The sequence below is a fragment of the Polistes fuscatus genome, unplaced genomic scaffold (genome assembly GCF_010416935.1).
Source record: "Polistes fuscatus isolate 324 unplaced genomic scaffold, CU_Pfus_HIC Scaffold26, whole genome shotgun sequence".
NCBI lineage: Eukaryota > Metazoa > Arthropoda > Insecta > Hymenoptera > Vespidae > Polistes > Polistes fuscatus.
The window spans coordinates 432,977-443,671 of NW_025113103.1; the positions used below are offsets into that span (position 1 = coordinate 432,977).

Sequence of the window (10,695 nt, forward strand, 5' to 3'; positions counted from 1 at the left end):
TTTTTTTACTTATTCTGAGGCAGAGTGTCGTTTCTATGAGCAGCAATTTTTTTTTACGTTGGGTAGGGGGCTAACCGGATCCAACAACCTTCCTCCTTTCCCCGGGCTTAGACCGGCCACATGATCGCTGACCTTGATCCGTCCAGCGATCATGCAGGCGGAGTTCAAATAAGTCTACGTCAGTAAATTATAATCAACTACCATTTTTTGGCAGTTTGAAGCAACTGATAACCACACAAATAATCTACAGCTTCTCGTGGGTCACCGGTGATTTCATTACAAATAATGCATTGAATACAATTATACACGTTTTCTTGTTTCGTAAAGTAATCAATAACAGTGATTCTAAACAAGTTTTCACTTCTATAATCCTTGTAAACAAAAATTTTACAATTAAATATAAGTTTAATTAAAATACTCCTTTACTATCTACTCAAAGATCTCCACTTCACTTAGCTCTTTTTATTAAGTAATAAGAGTAAACACACATCAGTGACCAAAATCTTGACGTTACAACCAAAATACTAAGTCCGTCCTTCCCTGCTAAAAAAAAAGAACAATAGCTGTCATAGTAGATACATCGACTTAGCTTTGCGAAAAGCAGTATTGAATATATACTACAGAGATGATTTCATGAAGTACAATCTAAAATTTTACTTCTACTCGAATCTTATTTATAGATCAAATATAGTATTTTACTTATAAGAAACGGAAAATGGTATTCGCTCTCTAGTGACTAGTCAAAGAAGTCACTGATTTTTCACATATACAATATGTAACTCTCTCGAGTAACTCTCTCGAGTTACAAAGAGAACTTGTGTTGAAATAGTTTTATCTTGTTAATTTTTTGTGTTTTCCATTTACTAGTTGTTGTTTTTAGTCTTTAAAAAATTGTATACGATTCCTGGATATTACTAATGCCACATTTTATAACCATCAAATTTATTTCTCGTTAAAGTTTCTTATGCGTGTAATACTAACAACTGGAAATATTTTCTCAAGTATTCCTATTTAGTGAGATTAATGATTGTATAATGCTGTAAAAGAATATTAATTAAAATGTTAAATAAAAACATTTTTTACTTGTGATTGAATCCTTTTTAATGTTATAAATTGTTAATTTTCTGTAATATTTAAATATTTCGACCCTGCATTAAGAATGTTCGAAAAGTATTTCTAAAAACCTACATTATATGGAAGAATATTGCTATTTACGTCTGTTCAACAGATTTATAAGATTTCTAAAAAGTATTTTAATCAAGCTAGTATTACATATTCTTGGATTTAAAAGAATTAAATATTTCGAATCGTTTACCCTATAGGTCATACGGAAAGTTTCTCCGTTTATAACAAACAATGTTAAGTCACAGGTCATCGGAGGCCCTGGGAAAGATTTCTTTTAAATATAAGTAAAATGACAATGCAGCATAATACATTGTAAGCGCATGCAATTTAGAGAGCCTAACGGCATAATTAACAATTCTAATTAGATCTATTTGATTGTCTATATAAACAGCGGTTTCAACGAGCAGCTTTATTTGCCGTACGAATTAGATGTTAGTAGTTTTGCTCGTGTGAATACATATAGCAAATATGAAGTTAGAAGGCTTATAAGATAGTGCAGTTGTTATCTCTGGAGTTTTGGGAAAATTTCCAAAGTGTGACAATATTAATGATTTAAAGTCGAATCTAATGAATGGCGAAGGTTGCGTGTCTTCAGATCATACAAGATGGAAATTCGGTAAGAATATATATATGTTAAATTATATTTCATACAGAAATTTATTACATTACAGTATGTTATTTTTGAGTAACATGAATTATTATTTTTTAGATCATTCGTCTAAAGTACCATCGCGTTTAGGAACTGTTTCTAATTTATCTAAATTCGATAACTTTTTTTTTGGAATTAGTGCAATGCAGGCACCATTTATTCCTCCAGAATTAAGAATGGCAATGGAAGTAACGTTTGAAACGATCATTGATGCTGGAATAAATCTTGTAGAGCTACGGAACAAAAAAATCAATGTTTACAGGATATTGAGTTTATTTGAGGCAAGTAGTAATACCATGGAACGCTGGAATCAGGTAAGTAATTAGGTCGATCTAATAGCTTCTATGTAAAGGTTAAATCATTCAATGTGTGATTGGTTTTATTTTCTTATTGTCAAATCGATATATTCTACTTGGGTTATGCCAAGCTATGCTATCAAACCGGATCTCATTTTGTATGGGTTTAACAGGCTCAAGCTGCACTATCGATTCAACCAGCACATCAAGTTCGTTAGCAATTCAAAAAGCGTACGAAGCTATAAAAGCTGGAGATTGCGATTACGCGATTGTTAGTGGTGGTGTTGTAAGCTTACGTTCCAAACATCTTACCAACTGTATGATTTAGGTAAAATAAGAGTTTACTCTAGGTTTAATTAATTCCAGTTCTTGCATGTGAAGGCAAAAAATCAATTTTTCTTAGATTTTTTTCATTTCAATGATAATTAAAAGTCTTAGAAACAAGTTGAATTTTTTCGTAATTTTTAAATAATTTTTTGTTTTGTGCATTCCATTATTTAGGTTTATTGTCAACAGACGGGGTAAATAGATCTTATGATAAAAAAGCATCTGGATTCTCGAGAAGCGACTCGATAGGATCAATTTTCCTTCAAAGGGCCAAAAATGCAAAGATGATATGAAGACACGCAATCTTCTCCATTATTAGATTCGACTTTAAATCATTATATCGTCATACTTTGGAATTTTCCCGAAATTCCAGAGATGACAACTGCACTATCTTATAAGCCTTCTAATTTCATATTTGCTATATGTATTCACACGAGCAAAACTACTAATATCTAATATGTACACCAAATAAAGCTATTCATTGAAACCGCTGTTTATATAGACAATCAAATAGATCTAATTAGAATTGTTAATTATGCCGTTAGGCTCCCCAAATTGCATGCGCTTACAATGGATTATGCTGCATTTTCATTTTACTTATATTTAAAAGAAATCTTTCCCAGGGCCTCCGATGACCTGTGACTTAACATTGTTTGTTATAAACGGAGAAACTTTCCGTATGACCTATAGGGTAAACGATTCGAAATATTTAATTCTTTTAAATCCAAGAATATGTAATACTAGCTTGATTAAAATACTTTTTAGAAATCTTATAAATCTGTTGAACAGACGTAAATAGCAATATTCTTCCATATAATGTGGTTTTTAGAAATATTTTCGAACATTCTTAATGCAGGTCGAAATATTTAAATATTACAGAAAATTAACAATTTATAACATTAAAAAGGATTCAATCACAAGTAAAAAATGTTTTTATTTAACATTTTAATTAATATTCTTTTACAGCATTATACAATCATTAATCTCACTAAATAGCAATACTTGAGAAAATATTTCCAGTTGTTAGTATTACACGCATAAGAAACTTTAACGAGAAATAAATTTGATGGTTATAAAATGTGGCATTAGTAATATCCAGGAATCGTATACAATTTTTTAAAGACTAAAAACAACAACTAGTAAATGGAAAACACAAAAAATTAACAAGATAAAACTATTTCAACACAAGTTCTCTTTGTAACTCGAGAGAGTTACTCGAGAGAGTTACATATTGTATATGTGAAAAATCAGTGACTTCTTTGACTAGTCACTAGAGAGCGAATACCATTTTCCGTTTCTTATAAGTAAAATACTATATTTGATCTATAAATAAGATTCGAGTAGAAGTAAAATTTTAGATTGTACTTCATGAAATCATCTCTGTAGTATATATTCAATACTGCTTTTCGCAAAGCTAAGTCGATGTATCTACTATGACAGCTATTGTTCTTTTTTTTTAGCAGGGAAGGACGGACTTAGTATTTTGGTTGTAACGTCAAGATTTTGGTCACTGATGTGTGTTTACTCTTATTACTTAATAAAAAGAGCTAAGTGAAGTGGAGATCTTTGAGTAGATAGTAAAGGAGTATTTTAATTAAACTTATATTTAATTGTAAAATTTTTGTTTACAAGGATTATAGAAGTGAAAACTTGTTTAGAATCACTGTTATTGATTACTTTACGAAACAAGAAAACGTGTATAATTGTATTCAATGCATTATTTGTAATGAAATCACCGGTGACCCACGAGAAGCTGTAGATTATTTGTGTTGTTATCAGTTGCTTCAAACTGCCAAAAAATGGTAGTTGATTATAATTTATTGACGTAGACTTATTTGATCAAATTACTTCATATAGTTCACCACTGAAAAAAAACTATAAAATATTACAGGAAATTAGCAATATTGTTTCAACTGATTACTTGTGTTATAAATTAAATGGCCTTATACTATTAAGTAATTCGAAAAATATTTTTATCACCGATTTTAGAATGAAGTAAGCGATCTATTTTATGAAATGTTCTGACGAAGAAGATTGCATTTTATCAAACAATTCCGTACAGAAATAACGTTGCTACATGTCATGCATATTTTCCTTGTAATCATAAAATTATTTTTGCATATTTTATACGTCATAATTTTTTTGAACTTTTCCATATTCAGAAATGTTAAAAATTTTAATAGAAATTGTTTTTTTCTTATAATTAATTATTTCTTAAATTATTAAATTTAATAAATTTTAATTAATATTCGATATTATTTATACATGATTATTTTTATTAATTTTAACATCATTGTCAACATTATTGATAATAATGTCAATAATGTCATTATTAACAATTTGGCATTATTATCGGTGGTAACTCTCTAGTACCCGATGTACGGCGTTGCAAAATAAGTCGGAGTTGCCGGAGAATATAGGTAAATAAAAGTCAGAGCGTTAGGGGTCAAATAACTAATTCTTTTCTAGCATTGACATAGACAAATAGTGTAAAAATTGAGAATATGAGGGCTATTAAAAAAGGTCTCTATTACTACATTAATTTTTTTCTTTCAAAAACGCATATTCAGGATAATTTTTCAAAAACATCCTGAAAATGTAAAAGTAAATCGCGTAAATATATTTTATTGAAAATTATTCGTTCTGTCAAATCAAAAACCCTTACGGTAAATAGTGTCACAGGTACTTAAAGTACTCATTTACAATTAATTTTATCTTGTTTATTCTTTAAGTTTTTCATAAACTAGTAGATATTGTTACATTATTGAAATCTCTAAGATGTCCCGAATATAACTCTGCATCATCGTTCTTATATTTTCCTTTAATTCTTGTTAAAGGTACTTATGGATCCAATACTAACAACTGGCAATATGTTTACCAAGTATTACTATTTAATGAAGCCAATAATTCGTAAGTGAGGCGCGGGTCTGAAGAATGTTTGTCACTTGATCCTTCAGTTTTAGTAATAAATCTGTATTGTACGCAGATTCCTCCAACTTGGAATCTGTGGTGATTGTAATAAGCTAATGCTGAGGAAGATAAAGGATTAAATTAAAAAAGAAGTAAAAAACGTAATTTTGCTAATAGAAAATATAATAGTTTATTGGCACGTCAGGGAAAAGTTTTGCGGCACACACACATAAAAAAAAAACACTGGTTGATTATTTAAATATAATAATGAATAGCGCCCAACAAGGGGTTCGACTAGTGTCTCGCCTTACGCTTATTATTGGAAAAATAAAAGAGAGCTACAAAAATCATCGAGACAGGCAAAGAATAGTGTGACACGCTTCTCAACAATATTATACAAATCGAATGATTTTATTCTTTCCATTTATAAAGCTTAACCGAATAAAAAAGTATGAAACTTAGTTCAATGCATTTATGCGTGGAAATTGAAAAAAGTGACACCCGTATATGTATACTAGAGAAAATTAAATTTTACAATAACACAAAATTCGGTGTAGATATAACCGATCAAATGGCTAAAAAATATAGTGTAAAATCTAAATGTGAAAGATTACCTTTACAGGTATTTCTTAATATCTTAGATTTAGTCGGGATAAATGCTTTGATATTATATAAAGAAACAACAGGTGAAGAAATATCGAGGCAAGAATTTTTGTTTCAATTGGCTGAAGAGCTTGAAACTAAATATCAGAAGGAGAGACTAAGCAAAGAATGTTAATCAAAAACTATAATAAACAAAGCTAGAGATTCTTCTAGGCGAAAATTTTTTCAAATAAGATATTGTAAAGTCAATAAGACTAACAAAACTTGTATAAAATGTAAAAAATACGTATGTAGAAAGTGTTTAATACAAAGTGTTGTAATTTGTAAAAAATGAGCTGAAAATGCATAAATAAAACTTTCTAAATAGAAATGCGGGAAGCGGGTTTTTATTGTCTTCTTCTTCTTCTTCTTTCTTTAGTTTAGGCAAATTGCCTGTTCCGTAACGACGTTTTTCTGCCTATTGCACTGCTAAATTGTCGCACCATCGTTTTCGTGGGCGCCCCGTGCTTCTGCAGCCTGCCGGTGACTTATCCCGTGCAATTCTGACAATTCTTCCGTTGTCCATTCTGTTGATGTGTTCGTTCCATTCTTTTTTCTTTTTAGTATCCACTCGTTGATGTTTTCCACTTTGCATGTTCTTCTTATATCTTCGCTTCTCTCTCGATCCAGTAGTGTTTTTCCAACTATTCTGCGAAGAACTCTCATTTCGGTTGTCTCTAGTAACTGTTTCGTTTTCGCCGTGTCTGGTCGAGTTTCTGCGGTATGTGACATAATAGGTCTTACCATTGCCTTGTAAATTCTTGCTTTGGTCTCTATGTCAATGTTTTTGTTTCGCCATATTGTGTCATTCAAACAACCCGCTATTCTGGATGCCTTCATTGTCTGTTCTCTTACCTCTGCTTCAACATCACCATATCCTGAGATTTCTATTCCTAGGTACTTAAATCTCATTTCCTGCTGAATAACCTTCCCTTCAATTTCCAGTTTGCATCTTAACGGTGTCTTTGATGTTGTCATGCATTTGTTTTCTGGGCCGATATTTTCATGTTGAATGATTTGGCTATGCAGTTAAATCGGTGTAGTAGACGTTGTAGATCATCCTATTTTCGGCCACTAATACAGCGTCATCAGCATAGCATAGGATGGTTATTTCTTCACTGCCCATTTTATATCCTTTTAGCAGTCTTACGTTTCTTATTATTTCGTCCATAATGATGTTAAAAAGCAGGGGACTTAGGGAATCCCCTTGTCGGATACCACGACCTGCATCAATCGGTTCAGTCAAGGCGCCATTTATCTTTGCTTGGATCTTATTGTTTCTATAGATGTCCTCTATGGTCTTGATAAGATTGTTCGGAATTTGCCGGTTATAAGGAGGTGTATAACATCCTTTAACTGCACTCGGTCGAATGCCTTTTCCAAATCAATGAAACACATATATGCTGGTCTGTTGTATTCAATTGATTTTTCTGTTATCTGTCTTATGATGAAAACCGCGTCTGTGCACGATCTGCCTGATCTGAATCCCTGCTGTTCGTCTTCTAGATTCGTTAAGCTGTTAATTTTATTCGTTATAATCTTTGTTGTTAGTTTTAATGAAGTGTTTAAAAGATTTATTCCCCTGTAGTTTGTAGGCAGCTTTTTGTCTCCTTTTTTAAACATAACTATAGTTGTGCTAGTGCGCCATTCGTCAGGTATTTTGTGTTGGCATAGTATTTTTTGGATTAGGAATGTTAGTTGTTGTGTGAGACGTTGGCCACCATATTTTATTAACTCGTTTTGGATGCCATCTTGCCCTGAGCTCTTCCTATTCTTTAGTCTTCGAATAGCTTTTCTACATCACTGGACTCAATTTGTATGTCGCTTCTGGTTATTATTTCTGGCGTATTTAGTTCCGTTTGAGGTTCTTCTGATTTATAGAGCTCTGTTAGATAGTTAATCCAATTTTCTTTTGTGATCTGGTTTGTTTCTATCATTTCATTGACCTCCTTTCTTTGATTTCTAATAAATCGCCAGATTTGTTTTTGGAGTCCATAGAAGTCACTCTCCATTCTTTTCGAAAAAATCTCCCAATAATTTTGCTTTGTTTGCCTTACTAATGTCGCTGTTTGATTCCGGATTCGTCTATACGTTTCGTATGACTCAGGTGTTCTTAATGTCCTATAGTTAAGGTATGCTATTTTCTTTTTTTTGCATATTTCCTTAATCTCTGGCGGAACCAAGGAGTTTTGATCATTCTAGCCCGGTTTTTTACATTCGTGTTCCCAGGGCTTCATATGCAGCTTCTAAAATGTTGGTTCTTAGTTTCTTCCAGGCTATGTTTATGTTATCTTCTTCTTTTATTGGGTTTTTTTCGATTTTTTCTTTCAACCTGTTCTCGTATAGTTGTTTGGTTGGTAAGTTCCATAGTGACTCGATGTTTATTTTCAATTCTTGAGTTGCTCGTGCAAGATTTCTTTGGGGTTTAAACTTCATTCTTATCTTTGCTAATAGCAGGCTATGATCGCTTCCTACATTCGCGGAATTTAACGTCCTGATATCTAATATTTGGTTTGGTTGGACGTATCTGTTGGTAACAATGTAATCAATTGTAGACCTGAAGCCTCTGGTGTTGCTGTATGTAAATTTATAGTGTTCCTTATGATTGTAAAATGTATTATTAATCCTTAGCTCGTTAAATGTGCATAGCTGTGTCATTAGTTCTCCATTGTCATTTAACACGTTTTCGTTGAACCTTTGTTTTATTCCAGGTATTATTTCGTTTCCGATGCGGGCGTTAAAATCTCCAAGGATTATCATTTGTTGGTTACTTGGTAATGATCCGACTAAATTTTGTAGTTGGTCGTAGAAGGCTTCTCTTTCTTCTTTCGGTTTATTATCTTCGGGTGCATAAATTGACACTATATTTAATTTTTGGTCTTCCGCTTTCATTTTTACAACCAAGATACGTGAAGATACGTAACTACATTCTTGTATGTTATTTTGATACTTCTTAGACACTGCGATGGCTATCCCTTCTTTTGCCCTGATTTGTTTTTCGACTCCACTATAGACCACTAAGTAGTCGTCGTACTGTATTTGCCGTTTTCCTTTCTTTTTGGTTTCTTGTAAGGCGCAAATATCGATGTTATTATCCTTTAGTTCTTTCAGGGTTTCTTGATCTTTATTATTAAGTGATTTTATGTTCCAGGTAGCCAGACGCATTATGTGTTCTTTTTTCCAACTCTTTGTCCTTTTTTTTGCTTGGGTCGTCATCTTTGAATCCGTCCTGTTCCGAGGCAAAAACTCGTTTCTTTGAGCAAATTTATTTTTTTTACGTTGGGTAGGGAGCTAGCCTGATCCAACAACCTTCCTCCTTTTCCCGGGCTTAGGACCGGCAACATGATCGCTGATTTCGATGCTCCCATCGATCATGCAGGCGGAGTTAAAAAAATTTGTTAAAAAAATTTGAATATATTTCCACCTTTTCCGATATTTTGGCATTGCTTATAATTCCGGATTTCTTACTTGGACTGCTAACATTACCTGAATTTTGTACTATTCCGTTAACATATATGTACAAATATTGCCTAAAATCACTACTGTTCCCATCTCGACAAACATTACACTATTAATATCTATTAGCAATCTTAAATGTATTTTGATGTGTTTTAAAATCAAATCTCATACAAAACCTAATAAAGTATAATAATAAGCTGAATCTAAGATGCAACAAAAACTACAATTGTTTCTAAGACTGTTGAATACGTCGGCTAATGGTAAAAAGTAAATTTTGGAAAACAAATGAACTTATTAAATTTACGTTTTGACATTTACAATTTTTTAAATGTTTATTGCGTGTTCATATTTGATATAAAAAATGTCTTAAATTCTAAAGCGAATATAAAAGAATGTAAGATCAAGTAATGTCGTTTTTTTTAATTATTCATACGATCTTACATAATTGTGTGGAAAAATTATTTCTCGGGAAAAAGCGTTAGCTTATTACTACTAATAAATCGAGACTCGTAAGTAAAGAATTTCAATCTTTCTTTGTCAAACAAAAACGATAATTTTTTTTTTCAGAAGAACTTATTGGTTATTTTTAAATATTTTAATAAAGAGTGTACCTAAAAATTGGTTAAATACGCCAAAGATATAACAATAAGAAATTACTTTTAATAGCGTCTTAGCTTGTTTCAATATTAAAATCTAACGAATATGTTCGACGTCCATTGAGGACAGTTTAAATATGCGAGTTCATAAATTATTCGTATTATTTTTATATGGTTCGAATTCCTACGCGTGGTTTTATAGTTCGTTACCTGTACGATTTTTACGTAAGACTAGAATTGACTGGACATAGTAGAGGGGAGGTCTGACTCGATCGTTTCTAACAGTGACCACGTGTTGATCACAAAGTTCAATGCTGATCCACCGCAGTCGTAGGCTTTCAAAGTCCAAAAAGTTTTAACGTATACATTAGGTAGGCGGAAGTAATATACATTCTTATCGTTATTGAATCGTTTGCAAAAAACTGGCTAATCCAAAAATGATTTTACAACTACAAATCATTAAAAATTTTGGTATTATTAGAATTTTATATTCAAATATAAAAAGTAAATAGATATCTTATAACTAATATAATTTAAACAACTTTTTTGTAAAACAGATAACTATGTTCCCAAAGCAAGTATAACGAATAAATTATAGTATATATGTATCGGTATTTATTGAATTTATATATCTTTCATATTTTTAGTATTAGAGTAATGTATATATTATATACATATATGTGTTTTTTAA

At 31.6% G+C, this 10,695-nt stretch overlaps 2 non-coding genes across 2 annotated transcripts; one reads left to right on the forward strand and one right to left on the reverse strand.

Annotated features, from left to right (window-relative positions):
• Window positions 1-428: 428 nt before the first annotated feature.
• LOC122518844 lies at window positions 429-648 on the reverse strand. Its single transcript, XR_006304168.1, has one exon. It is a non-coding gene; the product is annotated as a small nucleolar RNA U3 (small nucleolar RNA).
• Window positions 649-3,752: 3,104 nt separating this feature from the next.
• On the forward strand, window positions 3,753-3,972 carry LOC122518845. The gene has a single exon (XR_006304169.1). It is a non-coding gene; the product is annotated as a small nucleolar RNA U3 (small nucleolar RNA).
• The last annotated feature ends 6,723 nt before the right edge of the window (window positions 3,973-10,695 follow it).